Consider the following 20,103-nt stretch of genomic DNA (forward strand, 5'->3'; position numbering starts at 1 on the left):
AAATTTGGCGCGTAGCCGTATGGGTTTATGAGGATTCCCAACCTTTAAGTTTGGCGCGTGGCCTTATGGGTTTATGAGGATTCCCAACCTTTAAGTTTGGCGCTTGGCCTTATGGGTTTATGAGGATTCCCAACCTTTAAGTTTGGCGCGTAGCCGTATGGGTTTATGAGGATTCCCAACCTTTATGTTTGGCGCGTGGCCGTTTGGGATATTATTAGGCTCCCGACCTTTATGTTTGGCGCGTTGCCGTTTGGGATATTATTAGGCTCCTGACCTTTATGTTTGGCGCGTGGCCATTTGGGATATTATTAGGCTCCCGACCTTTAAGTTAGGCTCCCGACCATTATTTTAATTCTAGACATTACAATTTCAGACATATACACATCTTTAATTCGCTCACTACTATTGAATAGCTTACGTCTGCACTATGAATGATACAAAGATACATATTTTTATTATTTTTTTTAGAACGGCGACTTTTTATATTTAGGCTATCGCACAAGATACATATTTTTATTATTTTTTTTAGAACGGCGACTTTTTATATTTAGACTATCGCACTCTTCAAATTTGGAGAGCCCCGATGCTCACTCTGGCCAGACTATGTTGTCTTAATCTGGCCCACGCTGGCTTAAGAGTTTGGCTTGGACGTTCCCCCGGGAAACCTTACCGCCGACTGCCACTTGACAGTCGTTGTGCCACCACAAGAGCAAAACTCTCAAGCGTAACACACGGTGGGACGAAAACCCGAGTGGGCTCAGGATTCGAACTGACAACCTTTGCACAAGGTCTAGCTCAAATCTATCATTGCCAATATCCACCCAAATATAACACAAGTCGAATTCAAACTTGAGTCTCTATTGAAGAGCCTAGGCCTCTTACCACTAGGCCACAATTGAGAGAGACATATTTTTATTTGAAATAAATAAATAAACACACGAAACGGATGACATCTGGATAACTGGATATTTACTACTTTGACCTCCGCCTTGACGGAACAACCAACACCGCCGACGACCACCGTTCCACCACCGAGTCTCTGTACTTATACGGCAACACCTGATTCCTCCCTCGCTTTGACTTCACCACCGGCGACGCCTCCTCAAACTCCGCGTACCACTCCGCCTCCGCCGCCGCCGTCCAGCATTGCGTCTTCCGTTTCACTCCTCTAACCGTCGTCGGTACCTCAACGTATTTGCTTTTACTCCGTCGTAACGGTCTCGGTTTCAAATCGGAAACGGATTCTTCGGTGTGAATTAATTCCGCCGCTTCGATTAATAAACTTAAATAACCTTCTTCATCTCCAGGCTTTACTCTATTATTATTATTATTATTATTATTATTATTATTATTATCAACACTAGAGCTCTGATCTCCTACATGCGAGATCTCAGACTCCTCAACCGCTAATTCTGACTCATCCGCAACGTAATTTTCAGTAATGGCCGTTGCCGGAGGAAGTAAACGGACGTTAACGTCAATAACTACCTCTCGGTTTTCACAAATCTCATCTCTAGCTTCTTGTTCTACATTTAATTCAGATACTCTATTATTATTATTATTATTATTATCAACAGAACTCTTCTCGGAGTTCTCAACCGCTAATTCTGACTCGTCCGCCACCACGGATTCACTTTCGCACCGTACGTTCTTCTCGAACACGCAATTTTCACTAACGGCCGTTGCCGGAGACGGAGGACGTAAACGGGCGTTGACATCAGCAAGTTTATCTTCTTCTGCTACATTTAAATCTGATAATCTATTATTATTATTATTATTATTATTATTATTATTATTATTATTATTATTATTATACTCAATTTCGCACCGAACGTTCTTCTCGAACACGCAACCATCACTAACGGCCGTCGCCGGAGACGGAGGACGTAAACGGAGGTTGACGTCAGGATGTAACTGTCGGTTTTCATAAATCTCATTGCTAGGTATATCTTCTTCTTCTTCTTCTACTACTACGTTTAATTCTGATAATCTATTATTATTATTATATTCAATTTCGCACCGAACGTTCTTCTCGAACACGCAATTATCACTAACGGCCGTCGCCGGAGGACGAAAACAGACGTTAAGCTTAGCAACTAACTCTCGGTTTTCACAAATCTCATCTCTAGGCTTATTATTATTATTATTATTATTATCTTCTTCTTCTTCTACATTTAAATCTGATAATCTATTATTACTAACCGGAGACGGAGGACGTAAACGGAGGTAGACGTCAGCAGCAAACTCTCGGTTTTCATGATTCTGATGATCGGTGACGTCATTGGAAGGAAGAGCGGAGATTATGTGGAGAATGTCGAAGAATGACATTTGTGCTCTGGAACAGCGGCGAAGAGGACGATGCGGTAACGGTAACGGCGTTAAGGGTAAGTGATTTGGCGGTGGAGCCATGGAAACGGCGTCGTATGGTGTGATTGGATTGTTATTTATGTTAAGAGGACGTGTGTGAGTGTGAAGAAAGATATGAGAAAGAGAGAATGGATGGTGTTTGGTTATGCAACAAACAAAGACAAAGACAGTTGGAATGGTGAGTTTTTATGATCCTTATTTTATTTTTATTTTATTCTTTTTTATTTTTTTCCCCTAGTTTTATTACTTTAACGTAGGGATTGAGATCGGTACCGGTATTCGAAAATTCCGATCTCAAAAATCGCAAATTCTTGGTATCGTTACTGACACCAAAATTTTCGGTTCGTAACCGGAATTTAAGGTAAATTTCAGGAAATGCCGGTACCGTACCAATACCGAAACTCAAAACTTTGGTACCGATTCAGTACCGACGGTACTCGTACCAGTATCAATTGGTACCGGTACAGAATTTGCTCATCCCTACTTTAACATCCATTTTTATGGTTCTTCTTTTTTATATGATTTTAGCTAGGGTTGTCATAACATTTCGGGCACGACACGATAAGAAATGATGACATGTGGTACAAAACATGAACGCGACACGATAAGTAATCGTGTTATTTTTTCCCAACACAAACACGAACCTGTTTAGTAATAGGTTAACCTGTTAAAGCCTGTTAACAATGTTGCAAAAATCCGACTAAGCACCGATTAAATCCTGATTAATCGCTAGTTTCCACTTCACTTATTAGTTTTGGGCTAGCCGGTTAATTAATCGGCCAACGGTCAAATCTAGCCCAAATAAGCGGTTTCCGGCGAGTTTCCGACCAAAATCAGCGGTTTCCGGCGAGATTTCAGCTAATTTCCGACCAAAATATGTTTTTTTGTGTGTATAAAACTGAAAATTATATATAAAAATGTGTACGTGTATATATAAAACTAAAAAATACACATTAAATCCGATCCGGTTAATCTCGATTAATCCCGACTAATTGCTACTTCCACCCCACCGCCCGACTACCGACTAACGATTTTTACAACACTGGCTGTTAAGAGACCTGTGTTAATCATAAGATGAATAATACGTACATAATGAAACAAAAATTTTCAAAACAAGCATAAAAATCTTAGTTAATACATAATCCATAATATATTTGAAATAAAAAAAAAACACAACCCTTAACATATATGAAACAAAAAACCACAAATCCATAACATACTTAAAACAAAAAACCACATAAACAAATCATAACATCCATTAAAAATATAGCAGCGGGTTTTGACCGGCATGAGTGAAAATGTTGTAGAGAAAGTGTTGAATCTAAAACTAGCTCTCGTATTGTTTGTTACAAATCAGCTTATTGTTTTACCGAATTGCAATATTTAGTGATTGGCTTTTGAGTTTTATTTCAATAGATGAGATTGTGTTATGATTAGTGCTAGCTTTGCAAAAACTATTGACAGTATGATTCCTTATCATTTTCATAATTCTGATAAGAGTTGATGAGCTAAGTGCTAGATATGTAACGTAAGGACTAAGGAGACAAAGAGGCAGTTAAAAACGCAAACAGCATATAAAAAACATGTGCTGTTTTTAAAAGATTGGGTTTTGCGATTCAAAAAGGGGTAGCGGCGCAGCTTGTTGCCCGCTTGCCTTCTGTTTCGATGTAATCCAAAAGGTCTTTAAAGATTATACTAAAAAAAATATATATGTTGATAGAACTTGTCATTAATGCTAACGAGCAAAACCCTACTATGATACCATGAAAAACAGGGTATGTGTACGTGAAATGCCGAATCTGTATGTGAAATGCCGAATCTGGTGCGTGAGACACCCACGTGCATGGAAAACTTGATCTTGTTTCCACAACTAGAACTGTGACTTTCGGGACACATGATAACAAATATCAAATGACAACAACTCTACTGTTGCTCCGAGATCAATAACTAAAAAAACCCATTTCTATGTACAAATTTATTTTCATTCTATATGGAGGAGAGATCCTTCTCATTTGCCAAAACCACACTATTAGAGCCAACAATAAAACAAACAAAACTGCTATAACATAAAGTTAAACAAACTTGTAACTAACTACATAACTATGTAAATGGCATGCTCTAAAGTTATCTGTTATCAGAGATGTGAAATGTGAGTTCGACATGTCATAACTCATAAGTAGGGCTTTTATATATGTTATGAAGGAGAATGAAATGATTAGTTTTATTATTAATTAATAATTAAAAATTAAAAAAAAACTTCGCAACTAGTAAAAAAAAAAAGATTTAAGGGAGTTGATGAAGCTTTTGGGGCGGTTTTACCACCCTAACAAATGGTGCGGCAAAAAATCAATTATCTTTTGAGGCGGGTAAGAAACTGTATTACTGTACTAATGCTCCTTCTACCCCAACCTGCGCCCAGGGCATGGCGGTGTTCCGCGCTCTTGGAGCCTACCTAGCAGTGGCCCATGCCCTTTCACATCATCCATAACATAAGGCCTAAGAGTATCACCAAAGAATGTAATTTTATACTCTTATAAATCATGATTTATGTGTTATTATCAGACTAAGAACATGATAGTTGTGTAAAAATACATACGTGACTTTAAAGTCATTAGGATATGATAAGTTTAAAATACAAAATACAACAAAAATGAGAAATGTGAGAAGAAATTTAATTTATTGATTTCATATTTGAAATATAGAGATTAATTTAAGAATAAAAATTGATGAGAAATACATTAAGATAATAACCCACTTATGATGACTATCTCTCTCCACATGCAATGCAGATGTCAGTTCCTCCATCATTTTAAGACGTCCATAGTTTTTTTAATAACAAACGTTTTTTTTATCTTTAATATGAATATCATATTATTATAGAAAGATAAATAAATTAGTGGGGGTTTTTTTTTGTATTGTGTTATTTGGTTGTTCAATGTGTTTTTTAATTGAGTTTTTTTATGCATTGTGCTATAGATTTTGGTCATTTTGTTTTTCAATTGGCACTCATTAAAGATAAAAATTAAACAAACATTACGTCATTGTGTCTTTTTGTTCGTCATTGTGCTTAGCATTTGTCTTTTGACTTATCATTGTGTTTTAGTAATTGTGTAATACGTTAATTGTCTTTTGTTTAGCATTGACATGTGACATTCTCTTAATTTGAGAAAAACATTATTATGTTTATTGTGTATTACGTTCAAGTAACTGTGTGATATGTACTTTCCATTGTGTTTTACATTTCAGATCATTGTGTCTTATGTTTCAGGTCATTGTGTTATATGTATCCATCATTGTGTTCTACGTTTTAGGTTGTTATGCAACATGTATTCATCATAGTGTTTTATGTATTAGATAATTTGCTGGCATTTTCATTATATTTACATATTATCATTACACAGCGGTGTTATTAGTATTAAAAAAAACACAATGACGAGTTGAAAGACACAACGGCGAAAAAAACGCAATGACAAACAGAAAGCCACAATGACGAAAATAAACACAATGGTAAGCAAAAATACACAATGATTGAATGACGTAATTTTTGTTTTAATTTTTATATAACAAAATGATACTCGTATTAAAGATAAAAAAACGTTTGTTATTATGGTGAATTTTTTTTAATATCATATGAAAAGGGTATAAATGTTTTAAAATGATGGGATAATTAAAATATGACTTACATGTTGAAAGAAAAAATGAAATGTGTGCTGCTACTTTTATATCTTTTTTTAACCCCACCTGACATACGCTAATTAATTATGACTTCTCATATTTCTCATTTTTATTAGCATTTGTAAAATAACTTAACCGTAAACTCATATTTGTTATGTTTACAAATGTGAATTATTTTGACATGAAAACAAAGTATAACACAAAAAAATATTGGTTGATTTCGTTATTTTGTTAAATAAAACTTTTTCACATATACAAAGGATGACCAGACAAGACAATTTTCACTATCATCTTACATCAACACATCTCATAATATCATCATTTGATAGCTTCCCAAAAGTACTAGAATAAGAATAACCACGTAGATATTTGTTTATACAAAATTGCCATGTGGCCGAGAATATCATAGAGCCACAAAAACTGTATATTGTATAATTTAAAGGCTGTATCGTAGATTACTAAGTGAAGAAACACTAAGTGACCCCGGGCAGATTACGGATAATCTAGGGATTAAATAGATGTTTCCCACGAGGGATTAGATCCGGCAAAGATGGTTCTTCAGATGACTTGCAAAACAGACACCGTGAGCTCGTCACTGAGAAGGGGGGGTACCTCCTTGTGACCACCCTCCGGCGTGAGAATCAGACTAGATTGCTCTTGAATATGTGTATATTAAGAGAAATGACTAGAGCAGATATTATGGTATGAGATGAGATGATAATACCGTTCCAAGGTGTTGGAGTATTTATAGCCGAAGGTAGGTTTCCAAGCAGGTACAGCCGGCTGAATAGTATTCCTGTTCTGCCAACTGTGGGCTACGCACGTGCCATGCTGGTGGTTGGTGGGTAGGCAGCGGCTGATAGTGACCAGGCCGGCTGTGTACTATTCCTGTTCCACCAACTGCAGGCTATGCACGTCCTCCGACAGGTTGGTGAGTAGGCAGCGGCTGATAGTGACATACAGTACAAGAGCGTGCTGCTCGTCATACTGTTGTCAGTGAGCTGTCGTATCTTTGGTCAGATCTTTTGTCCATACCTCGTCAGGTACAGTACAAAAGATCCTCCAGTATCGTACGGACTGGCTCATTTGTGCGGGAGTGTTCCCGGCTTTGTGCGGGAGTGTTCCCGGCTTGCTCACTCCTTCTTCAGGTGACATTACTGAATTATTTAAGAGTTAAGTGCCTTGTTCGTGTAGCCTTGCTGCGCGGGTAACCTTCCCTGATGGCTAGTATCCGTTGCTTCGGGAACAAGCGGAGTACGTCGACCATTGGCCTTTGCGAGTTTAGCCTTTGCGCAGACGTCCCTGTTGAAGGTGAGTCTTGCGGGTTCAACTGCGCAGACGTCCCTCTTTGAGGTATTCCTGGCTTCAATTCCCTGCGGGTGCTAAGTATGTGAAGGGTTCTGCCTTGACACTGTACCCGCACCCGTCCAAAAGTTCACCTCACTTATTAACAATTCATGAGAAGAACATTGGACTGGGGGGACTTGAAGAGGTAGGTCCCAGCAGAGCCCAGTTGGACCCGCAAGACTCACCTCAAAGAGGGACGTCTGCGCAGTTGAACCCGCAAGACTCACCTTCAACAGGGACGTCTGCGCAAAGGCTAAACTCGCAAAGGCCAATGGTCGACGTACTCCGCCTGTTCCCGAAGCAACGGATACTAGCCATCAGGGAAGGTTACCCGCGCAGCAAGGCTACACGAACAAGGCACTTAACTCTTAAATAATTCAGTAATGTCACCTGAAGAAGGAGTGAGCAAGCCGGGAACACTCCCGCACAAAGCCGGGAACACTCCCGCACAAATGAGCCAGTCCGTACGATACTGGAGGATCTTTTGTACTGTACCTGACGAGGTATGGACAAAAGATCTGACCAAAGATACGACAGCTCACTGACAACAGTATGACGAGCAGCACGCTCTTGTACTGTATGTCACTATCAGCCGCTGCCTACTCACCAACCTGTCGGAGGACGTGCATAGCCTGCAGTTGGTGGAACAGGAATAGTACACAGCCGGCCTGGTCACTATCAGCCGCTGCCTACCCACCAACCACCAGCATGGCACGTGCGTAGCCCACAGTTGGCAGAACAGGAATACTATTCAGCCGGCTGTACCTGCTTGGAAACCTACCTTCGGCTATAAATACTCCAACACCTTGGAACGGTATAATCGTCTCATCTCATACCATCATATCTGCTCTAGTCATTTCTCTTAATATACACATATTCAAGAGCAATCTAGTCTGATTCTCACGCCGGAGGGTGGTCACAAGGAGGTACCCCCCCCCCCCCACCTTCTCAGTGACGAGCTCACGGTGTCTGTTTTGCAGGTCATCTGAAGAACCATCTTTACCGGATCTAACCCCTCGTGGGAAACATCTATTTAACCCCCAGATTATCCGTAATCTGCCTGGGGTCACTTAGTGTTTCTTCACTAAGAACATCAACAATTAAAGAAACTGCTCACGTGGAGAAAAGAAAATACTAAAGTAATATAAAATTATAGAAGTAATTTGTTGTTGTTGACGATCTGTTAGTTTGAAATTGGTTTGAGATTATATCGCTGAAACTAGTTTGGAACCGGATATGTTTCACTTACAACTTACAAGGCGGTTCTCAAACCAATCCAGTTTGTGGGACTGGTTCTGACCTCATTTGACTCAATTCCATACTAGTTTTGGAACCAATCCTGTTTGACCCGGTTTTGTGTAAGTGGGCTTGGTGGAAAAGAAATGGCCTAAATGTAACTTATGTAAGCGGCTAATAATGTAATATGCTACAATGGGCTTGGTGATTTGGGTTCATTGTTAGGCCCATAATAGCACAGTTTATAAATTCTTACAATCACAAATTTACAATTTACAAGTTACATATTCTGATAAAACAATTGTTGTATTTACTAAAATATAAAACAAGAATTTAGTATACAACACTTGTGATGATAAATTTTCATGTAAGGTCCATTTTTAGTACTTGTTTTGGGCACTCGTAATTTTGGAGACGAACCTATTCCTTTGCAGGTTGGTTAACATCCCTATGTCAAACCATTACTTCGATCTTGCTTGTGCCGTCTATGGCTAGTGTTTAAAATCTAGATTTCTGTTGGTTCTTCCTTTGGGTGATGTTTCGGTAATCTCTTCCCATGCTCCCTCCTCGTCATCGTTCTTTGGCGAGACTTCCTCTTTATGTTGCAGTTTTCTGTCCGTCTCTTGCTTGACATCTTCCCAACCTTCGTGTTGTCAATATCGAGTGGAGCTTGTATTTCTTTCAACCTACACTCTTTTCTTCTTTTAGAAGTGTAAGGCTTCAACTTGACCCTCTTGTTTTTCGATCATTGTAAATGTCTTGATATCCTTTGCTACATAGGCACTGCGGTCAGTATTATATATCGATACCAACATCGATATTTAATTCTATGGTTTTTGACTAATCTAAAACTCCGAAACAACAAGCGATTATGCAAGTATGTTTACTAGTTTTGTTCTAAATTTCCGTACTCCATTGGCAACTTTATGATTTAGTTTAATTTTTAAAAAACTTAAAAACTTTCGGTAAGAACTATAATTGCAACTTTATGAATTAAGATCCAATTTAATTAAAATAATAATATTTAAAGAAAAAATATATATATAAACCATATGTTGCCAAGATCCTTATTTTATAAATTTACAACTCTCACATCGCCACCTACCACACCAAAGCCCACATATGGACCATAGTTGACAACATCCCTTATTACCAATTTTCAACTCACACCTAACACTCTTTCTACTTTTTATATTATTTTACTAATTAATTATTAATCACATCATTATAAGTTTAATAACTTCTCACCAACTTAAGGCTGAGGGGTGTGGGGCTTCAACGGGGGCGCTAGAGGCCCTCCGCTCGCGCCCCCAGGCGCTAACACCACACCACCGGGGCGCTAACGGGGCGCTAACGCGAAAAACCATGCAGGCGTGAGCCTGTTAGCGGGAGAAGAGAGAGAAAAGCTTGTCTTGGTTTTAGAAAAAGAGCCGTTGGGCTCTTATTAAATTAAAAAAAAAAAAAATTCCTATATAATACCCCATTTCACCCATTTTTATACCACAACTTCAAACCTTCACCCAAAATCAATTCATCTTCTCAACTTTTTTTTAAAAAAAATGGCTGGAAATTGGTACCTAAACCTTGATTCAGATTATATTGACGACGATTTATGGTCGTCACCGCACCAACCGATGTTTTATTCGGAGCCGCAAGAATCATCCGGCTTTCAACCATCCAACACACAACCGTCTCCTAACTTTGTTGTTCCGGAGACACAAGAATCACACGGTGAAGCTACGGGACCAAAAAGACGCGTCCACCGGAAAAAACAACTTGCAACGGACGGGTCGGGACCGGCTTCGACTCCGATGACGAAACGGAAAGCCACTCCGTGGTCATCGGATGAGAAGGAAGCCTTGTGTCGGGCTTGGATAGTCATTTCTGAGGATCGGCGTTGCGGTAATTGTTTTAACGTTTTTAAAAATGATTTTTAATAAAAAAGTTAAATAAAAAAGTTAAATGGAAATCTAATTTATTTATTCATTTTGCAGCCGACTACCAAAAGAGCAAGATTTTTTGGACAAAGGTTAGGGAGACGTTCTACATGCTCGTTGGGAGTACAGAGCGGAACGCCGATATGATTTCGAGTCGGTGGTCCGAAATCAGAAAATTTGTCGGCTTGTTTACTAATCTTTTCAACAGGATGATCTGGCGGTTTACAATTTCACGGTCGAAGAGTGGAAGCAGGAGTGTTTGCGGATGTATGGGATGGTGAAGACGTGGGACGATTTAAAGTTGTGGGATATGTTGAAAAGGTGTTCCAAGTGGGTTGAGCTGGTGGCGCCGGACGTTGATGCGGAAGTAGGGCCGAAACGGACTAAAACTAGTTCGTCTGGAGCGTATAGCACTTCAACCGGGTTGGATTGCCGCGTTGGATTCGACCTAAACATTGCGGAGGAGGAAACGTCTTCACCGCCGAGGAGGCGGCCATTGGGAAGGGACGCCAAGGGGAAAAAACCGGCTGAGGTGGAAGCCGTAAACATCGCCAATCTTGTTGAATCCTTCAATAAATTCAACAAAACCATGGAGGTGGTCTCTTATGAAAAAAGGAAAAAAGTCGAATGAGAGATTTGGACTTTCTTACTAGAGACTTCAGTAACCTAAATCCGGTCGATCAAATGCTAATGGAAAAGCAAAAGGAACGTATCCGAAAGAGGTTGATCGAAGAAGACCAAGCCGAAGAATAAGAATAATGTTTTTTTAGTACTTTAATTTTTATTTTATTTTTAGATATTAATGTGTTTTTTTTATTAATGTGTGTTTTTTTAATAATTTATGAGTTTTTTTAATAATACGTTGTTTGAATATATTTATAAAAACATAAAAAAAAAATCGCTGGAGCCCCTGCTGGAGCCCCTCCACACCAGGGCCAGGGGCTCCAACGGGGGCTCCAACACCCCCCTTATCCAGTTTCTTTCTCTGCCACACGTCATAATATTATTGGTTGGAGCCCCTATTAAAGCCCCCCACACCCCTCAGCCTAATATGAATTAAAATTTTATTTAACACAAACTTTTAGCACTTATTAATCCCTTCATGCTTTGATAACACGACCCCGTTTTTCATAAATCATATGAAGTGAAATCAAAGTTCTTTATTTTCAATGTAATTAACATATATGACTATATGCCTATTAACATTTAATTCTTATATCAGTCTTGTGAATGCGAATCACATAGCTTATTACAGAAAACTTAAAAGAATTATAGGTTACTTTCGGCCTCTAGATTAAGCTCAATAACACATTAAGCTAAACTAATTGTTTTGAGGAATTTGACATGTTTACAAGTTGACTCGTTTATTTTATAACCTATAAAACCAATTTACTATCAAAAAATTTTAAAAGTCAAAATGGAGATGAAATTTGGATTATGCGGTTTAAGTATAGTTGACTAACAGATATTTTAATTGCTTATTGTAAATTTATAACTTCACACGGTAATACATATTTAAAAGGTAAAGTTTTGGGTTTAACAAGTCAAATCAGTGTCGGCCTTAATATCATGTTTGAGTTGCTTTAAAGTTATTTAGGTTTGTGTCGGGTTTCACCTATCAACCTATAAGCACAACGCATTTAACACCCTGTCTTTTACACTATGAATACAAATTTTCTTTTTATAACTCGTTGCAACAACTATATGTGTATAGTGTGGGAGGTAAATAGCGGACAATGAAAGTCGGCCAACAATGCTCCTTGTTGGTGTCATCATAATATAATTTTAATTATTAACAGTGATTTAAAAATAAATAAGAGGATAATTAAAATATATCAAGAAACACGAGTTTGAACCGGGCTTGAATGAGTGTATCTACAATGGTTGGTCACTAAAGTCTTGAATCCTGGAGTCTCGATTATGGGAGTTTGTGGCTGCTAATAAATGAGAACGAACATGGGTGAAGGATTAGAATGGAGAGATGCTTTAAGCCAGCAAAAAGTCATCACCACATTCATCGATGTCTCTCCATGAATCAAGTGTAAGCACAAAGAGTATATATGGGAGTGAATGGAAAGAGTGCTTTATCGTTGGTGCGACCCCCTATTTATAGTTGAATGTGCTTACCAGTAGACACTAGTCGTTGGGCCACGTGTCAATAGTACACTGGGTTGTTTCCTCTGCAGCCACCTTAGTGTAGATCGTGAGTGTTGTTTCGCCCGGGTCCCATCTTTTGTACTATGGCCACCCTGGCGTGTCTACATTGACGGTTCTACGCGTACTGGGTGTACAAGCGTCATTGCTCCAATTCTGGCGTTTACAAAGCTCTTGTCTCGTACCTTCTGTCGCCTAGTATTCTGGAGATATTTGCCTGGAGGGCGTGCACTTCCAAAATGTGCCCTCGTCTGGTGTTTTCCTTAGGCTGAGGGGTGTGGGGCTTCAACGGGGGCGCTAGAGCCCCTCCGCTCGCGCCCCCAGGCGCTAACACCACACCACCGAGGCGCTAACGGGGGCGCTAACGCGAAAAACAATGCAGGCGTGAGCTGGTTAGCGGGAGAAGAGAGAGAGGAGCACACCTTTTGAGGTATTTTGGACCGTTGGGAGCCGAAAAAAACAAAAAAAAATATATTATCTATATAGGTTTACGGAAAAGAGCCGTTGAGCTCATATTAAATTAAAAAAAAAATATTTTCTTAAACTATAAATATATACCTTTATAAAATATACTTCATTTCACAATTATACACCTTTCCTCCTAAAATCCTCTCAAAACTAACACAAAAAAAATGTCGTTGTTTGAATATATTTATAAAAAAAAAAAATTTCGCTGGAGCCCCTGCTGAAGCCCCTCCACACCAGGGACCAGGGCTCCAACGGGGGCTCCAACAACCCCCTTATCCAGTTTTCCTCTCTGGCACACGTCATAATATTATTGGTTGGAGCCCTCACTAAAGCCCTCATTAAAGCCCCCCACACCCCTTAGCCTTATTTGTTGTTTGGTTCAGATCCAGGTCTAGTCAGGTTCAAAACCATACTTCTTTAATATAAAAAATAAATTTCTAAACGAATAATAATATATATTAACAAAATTTAAAATTCAATCCAGTCATTTTAATCGGGTCATTTTAATATAAAAGATAGTACATGTATAAAGTTAAAATTTCATTGGTAGGCAAGACAACAACTTGCAAGTTGCAATATAATCAATAACAAATGATTTAAAAAAAAAACATGCGAGACATAACAAATACAAATTGGAATTGAAACTAGGGATTATTAAACCATTAAACCATATTAATTATTTACCCAAACATTAACTCTTCCTTCTTTTCTTCAAAACAAGAAAGATAAATTTAAAAACCCAAAACTAAACACACATATATTCTTTTTAAATAAAAAATCATTGAGATGTAGATGTTGATGGCGACCAAGGCGTCATATCCATGGGGTAACTCCCCAACACCCTCAGGAAAGACGTGAACTCCTGAACCTCCGCCAATGCGTTTTGCGCCCTAACATCCGCCATTGACGCTTCGAAATCAACGTAAAACATGTACTCAAAATGCTTAGCAGTTCCCACATTCTCATCGCCAACGACCCGAATCGGTCGGTTTCGATGCGGCCGGCTCTCAATTTTCGTTAAACTAATATTCTGAAACGCAAAAGCGGACAACACTTTAAACAGATTGGACATTCCTTTATCGTGAGCGAACACAATGCTCGTTTTGAAAGGAATGTCCGTTCGAGGTATAATCGGTTCACGCGTTAACATAACAAAGCGCGTGACGTTACTTGAATCATCCTGGATACCGTTTTCCAGGATGTCGAGTCCGTACAACTCAGCGGCACGTGCGGAGGCTATTGCGGCAGTGTCGCGTAAGTCATTCGCCGCGACGAATTCCGCCGCGCCAGCGATATTGTCAACGGCCTCGCGCGTGACGTTTAAGCCGAGTTTCGTAAGCGTTAGCTCGCACTGAGCTAACGCTTGCGGATGGCTTATAACACGAGTCAGGTACTCTTTCCGTACGCCTGGTAGCGATAATAAGCAGTGATGAACTGGAAGCCGAACCTCTCCCACTATGTGAAGACGGTGTCGTAATAATAAATCGTAGTTGCGATGAATGCTTCCGCCTAACGAGTTTTCGACGGGTAAAACCGCGCGATCGGCGATCCAAAGCTCGACCGCTTGAAATGCGACTTCGAATTGGTCACAAGGAATCACATCGCAGTTCGGATACGCTTTACCGGCTGCGGCTTCACTGTACGCGCCAGGAACGCCTTGGTACGCCACTCGTAGTGTCGAACCGTGCGCGGGAGCTGGTGACAGGTCAGCGATGGTTAACGGCTTCGGTAGCTTCTTAACCGGTACCAGATCTAAACTATTATTATTATTATTATTATTATTATTATTTACGCCTGCAACGGTGATTATGTTATTATTATCAGTCTCGGATGACTGATCTGTATTTTGTTTTTTTGATTGTGATTCGACTTTGCTAGCTAATATCGCACACGAGCTTTGCCAATCGGCTCGGCTCTTTATTCCTGCCGTTGGCGCGGGTGTGGCGTCGTAACGGCATTGGATGTTGAGCTGAGTCGGTTGGGAGAGACGGTTAAAGTTAACCGTGTGGGTTGATGTAACAGCTAATGAATTGAGATTAATAATATTTGATGGAGTAACACAATACATTTTTGTGTGATGGTTTAATGAAAGCTTCTTGTTCTGGTTGGGGAAGGGATGGGTTTTATATGTGAGAGGAGGGGATGGTTTAGGAGTGGTTGGGCCAATTCTTACACCTACCTCCCTCTTTCCTTCTTGCAGGTATTGGTTTGACTTTTTATTTATTAAAAACTTTTCAAATATTGCTATTATATTTTGGCTATTTGAAATGCAAACCAAGTATGAAAAAGGAGTTATAAGAACATTTCAAGTTACCAAAAGATCAAGAAATTCATTTTATAACAGCAGCATGTTATATTAGGTTATTAACATGGTGAACCATTGCATCAATGTATGGATTTGTACGGTTCTGTTTAGTTATTAGGCTCATCATATTAACCATCTTCTTTTGGTAAATGGTTTGGTTTATTTGGTTAATTGCTTAGTTAATTTCGGTTTATAACCAAAATCAAATACGGACTAAAGTTTTACTTATAAATATATGAAATCGATGCACATATAACGAAGATATAAAAACATGAAAGTGAGGTACAAGTACATGAAATGATGATATAAAAATAAAATACATGAAACGGAAAGCTAAGACCCAATTGCCAAAATGGTTTTAACTCATGACTTATGAATAACCAGGATGAATAAAATAAGCGATTAAAAGAATAAAATGGGAAATTATGCTAGAATTGTACATGGACTTGACATATAAACGTCACTATTTTACTTTATTAGAAAACTGAGATAAGATAAGATTTTTTAATGGTTCAAAATCGCTAAGTTAAGCTATGAACATGATGAAAAAGCTAGTAGCAAATTAGTTTTGTTGTAAAAAGATATAAAGTTAAGATTTATTTTTTTATCAGTAAAAACAAACTTTCATCAATCAACAACAGTACAATTTGTTACCGTAAAAATAACAATACAAATTAGTTTTGTTGTAAAAAGATATAAAGATAACAAGCAATGTTGTTGAAACTGGACCGGTTCGTTCTGATCGAGATTCGGTCCACTAACCGGTCCGGCTCTGTGTAGTTCACTCGGCTCCCAGAGAACCAGTCAGTCCGAACTGGTTTACCCGGTCTGGCCGGAAACCAGACCTGTTAAACCTGTTTACTATGAATTTTTATCTTTTTTTTTAGAAAATCTTTTTTTCAGCCCATTCATCATTTTTTTCATCAAATTTGTTCGGCCGTGTTCGGCTCACTGATCAGGTTTTAAAAACATTAAGTGGCTCAACTAGCTAGCCACGTGAAGCATACTACAGTAGAAACTCGATAAATTAATACTCGATTATTTAATAAACTCTCTAAGATAATATTTTTTGCCGATCCCGACTCGGGGATAGGGTGCTAAATTAATAATTCGTTAAAATTATAAGATAATACATTTTTGATAATTTCTTTAGACCCCATAAAAATATAAATTAATAATTCCTTATATATAGCATATTACATGAATGATTTATGAATGTTTCTTGAAAAATGACTCAATTGTCTTTTGTTTTTTGTTGATTCAATTTCCCCTTGAATCTCGTCTCTAATTTTCCTTAGCATGGTAAGAACTTCTGGTGTTGTTTTCTCATAGCTCAACAAGAAATTGTTCAATATGATTGCCGCTTTAATAGTTTCGTTTCGCGAAGGGGGCTCCATTGTAGAACTTTCATCATCTTCTTCATCGATATCATCTTTATTAATTCCAATAACGCTTTTAATAATTTCTTCATCAGTCAACAACTGTGCAACTACATTTTCTTTTGGGTGAGTCAGAACATTCTACTATAAATTAATAAAATATTAATTAATATATAAATTAATAATTATTAATTTATTGATTAATTAATAACTTTTTTAATTAATAAATTTTAATAATTTTAAATGTATTATTTTATAGAGTTTCTACTGTAGTATCATGGTGGGTATCGGCTAACACCGTTAAGGAATCCTTCTTGATGATTTCAACCCATTACACCCATTTTTTAAGTGAGTAGCCAATCAATGACTAGCCAGAGAGGAATCCACCGTCCACACTTGACTATTTGCCAACACAACAAAAACCCTACATTTTCTAACTGTTCACACATACCTATGTATCTTAATTTAATTCTTAAAATATATTTTAAATTCAGTTAATATATAGTTTAATTTATTAAAATAATATTATCTTTCTTTTTTAACAGCCAAATATATATATTTACAAACAAATACTAGTGGGATCAAAACCCTGACCATTATTTTGAAACTAAACCATCTTTGTCATCACACTAAATGGTGTGGGATGATTTAAATAATATTATCTTTATATTTATATTTTATACAATCATTTTTTAACGCTAATTATGGATAGGAAATACTCGGCCACAAAATTTGTTTTGTACATGACGAACGATGAGCAACCCATTGTGCGGTGGGCCTAAGACTAGGACCCGACTTAGTTGGCGAAGTTGGACTTGACATAATTTATTGAAGACCACCAGTATCGATCCAATGTCTGATTACCACTTGAACCCAAAGATCGGAAACCACCACTGATTCCAAAAGGAACACAATGGTGGGTCGCGCCAAAGAAGGGCTCAGGACAATTCAAAGGCCTCTCTCAAACGGTCAAGGGCATTAAATGCTAAGATCCCATTCTTTTTTTCTCGTCGAGCTTTAGACCGGATCTTCCAAGAAAGTATCATGGGAACCAGGTTTCCCGTTGAAAAGAGTTACGTCGAAGATCAGAAAAAGCCTGGACGAGTCATGATGATGAGCATCTCACACACGGTTCCTCCTCTATGGATATACATAAGGGAAGTGGTCAAGTGACTGAAAGTAGGACACAACGAATACGCTAGCATTCACTCACGAGTCACGCCTTTACTCTATAATCATAAACATATATACAAAAATGTTTACACTAGTGAAGAAACACCAGTGTAACTGGGGTAGTGTTCGTAAAGTTTGTGTACTCGGTATCTCCCCCAGTAGCTGGGGTTGTGATAACCGGAGTCTCTTGGTTACTCGGTTTTGGGACCGGAGTATCCTTAACCATCTTTCCAGAAATTTTGAAAAAACTGGAGAAAAATAAAGTTTTAGCTTTATGCACGGATGGCGCCAATGAAGAAACACCAGTCGAACCCCGACAGATTACGAGTAACCTGAGGGTTAGATAGACGTTTCCCACGAGGGGTTAATTCCGGTAAGATGGTTCTTCCGATAACCTGCAAAACAGACACCGTGAGCTCGTCACTAAGAAAGGGGGGGTTCCTCCTTGTGACCACCCTCCGGCGTGAGAATCAGTCTATATTACTCTTTGATTATAAAGTATATTATTAATACTAGAGCAGTTATCAGGTAAATTATACAAGATATTAGATGATATAAGATGATGAAATGATAATACCATTTGATGTCTTTTATAGCCGAAGGTGGGTTTCCAAGGAGGTTTAGCCGGCCTACTACTCTGCTAACTGTGGCCTACACACGTGCTCTGCTGGTAATTGGTGGATAGGCAGCGGCTGACAGTGACCAGGCGTGCTGTTCACTTTTCCTTTTCCACCAACTACAGGCTAGGCACGTGGAATGGCAGGAGTTGGTGAGCAGGCGGCGGCTATTGGTCACAGTGCTGTGGCGTGTTGTCTGCCATGCTGTTGTCGGTGAGCTGTCGTATCCTTGGTCAGATCTTTTGTCCATACCTCGTCAGGTATCACACAAAAGATCCTCCATTATTATACGGACTGGCTCATTTAGGCGGGAGTTTTCCCCCTCCCGCCTTTATGCGGGAATGTTCCCTGTGACATCTGCCCTGATCCGACCCGACCCAGGTACCCGTTTCCCTTATCCGATCTCTTTCTTTTATGATTTAATATTTATTTATACTTATATTTTACTTTTAATAAAAATATATATTTCCTTTCCGCCTTCTTTTCCCTCTTGTCGCCGTCCCGCCCTTAAGCCTTGTTTCCCTCAACCCTTTGCTTGTCCTTTGGTTCTTCCCGCCTAAGGATGTCTGCAGCTCCACGCGCCAGACTCCTTACATGGAAGCCTGCGTGAAGACATCTTGTTCCTGCGATGCGTGAAGAGAACTCTTCTCGCAGCGCGCTAAGAATGCATGTTCTTCCCGCGATGCGCTAAGAATGTATGTTCTTCCCGCGATGCGCTTAGAATTCTAGTTCACACAGCACGCTAAGGATGTGATTCTTCCCGCAGTGCGCTAAGGATTGTTATGCCAGCCTTCGCGCTCGCGCACTCAGCCTTCCCGCGCTTAACCCTTGTATCTTCTGTTTAAATCTAGCCGTTTGCTTTTGTGTTGTCTTATCTTTTGAGCCGTTGACCTAACCTATCTAATGTCTGAATAGTTACTTTCGGCGCAGCATGCGTACCAACCCCCATTGGTTGGTAGAAAAAGTGACTGACATTATCTTTTGAGATCTGCTTTTGCCATGCTTGACCAGTACCTTTATCTGAACCGCCCATGCTTTTTACTGTTTCCCTGACAGCTTTATCTTGCCCCCTGCAGCTGCCATATCTTTTGATATCTTTACTTTTCAGAACTTTTTACCGTTGATATCTTTTCTTTTACTTTTTGAGATCTTTTCCCCTTTTTCTAGGGTTTATGTCTCCTAGGGTTTTCCTATATATAATAATAATATTTTCCTAACACATCACACACAAACACTTAATCTCTCCTGTTCTCTTGCTCCTTGCTCTCTCTGCCGTCTTCCTCTCTGCCTCCGTCTTCCTCCCTGTTCTGCCCTGCTTTTCCGGTAATATATATATATTATATATAATAATTTACTTATTTAATTATGCTAACTTATAATCAAGACTTAAAACAAATCATTAAAACAATAATCTTAATTATAGGTTAACTTTGCTTGTTTAAGAG

The 20,103-nt window shown here is 38.9% G+C and overlaps 1 pseudogene; it reads right to left on the reverse strand.

Annotated features, from left to right (window-relative positions):
- Positions 1-13,962: 13,962 nt before the first annotated feature.
- LOC143628721 (arogenate dehydratase 3 pseudogene) lies at positions 13,963-15,252 on the reverse strand (annotated as a pseudogene).
- Positions 15,253-20,103: the final 4,851 nt, after the last annotated feature.

Source organism: Bidens hawaiensis, unplaced genomic scaffold, assembly GCF_021521415.1.
Source record: "Bidens hawaiensis isolate Kalapana, Puna unplaced genomic scaffold, B.hawaiensis_p1.1 tig00005061_1, whole genome shotgun sequence".
Taxonomy (NCBI): domain Eukaryota; kingdom Viridiplantae; phylum Streptophyta; class Magnoliopsida; order Asterales; family Asteraceae; genus Bidens; species Bidens hawaiensis.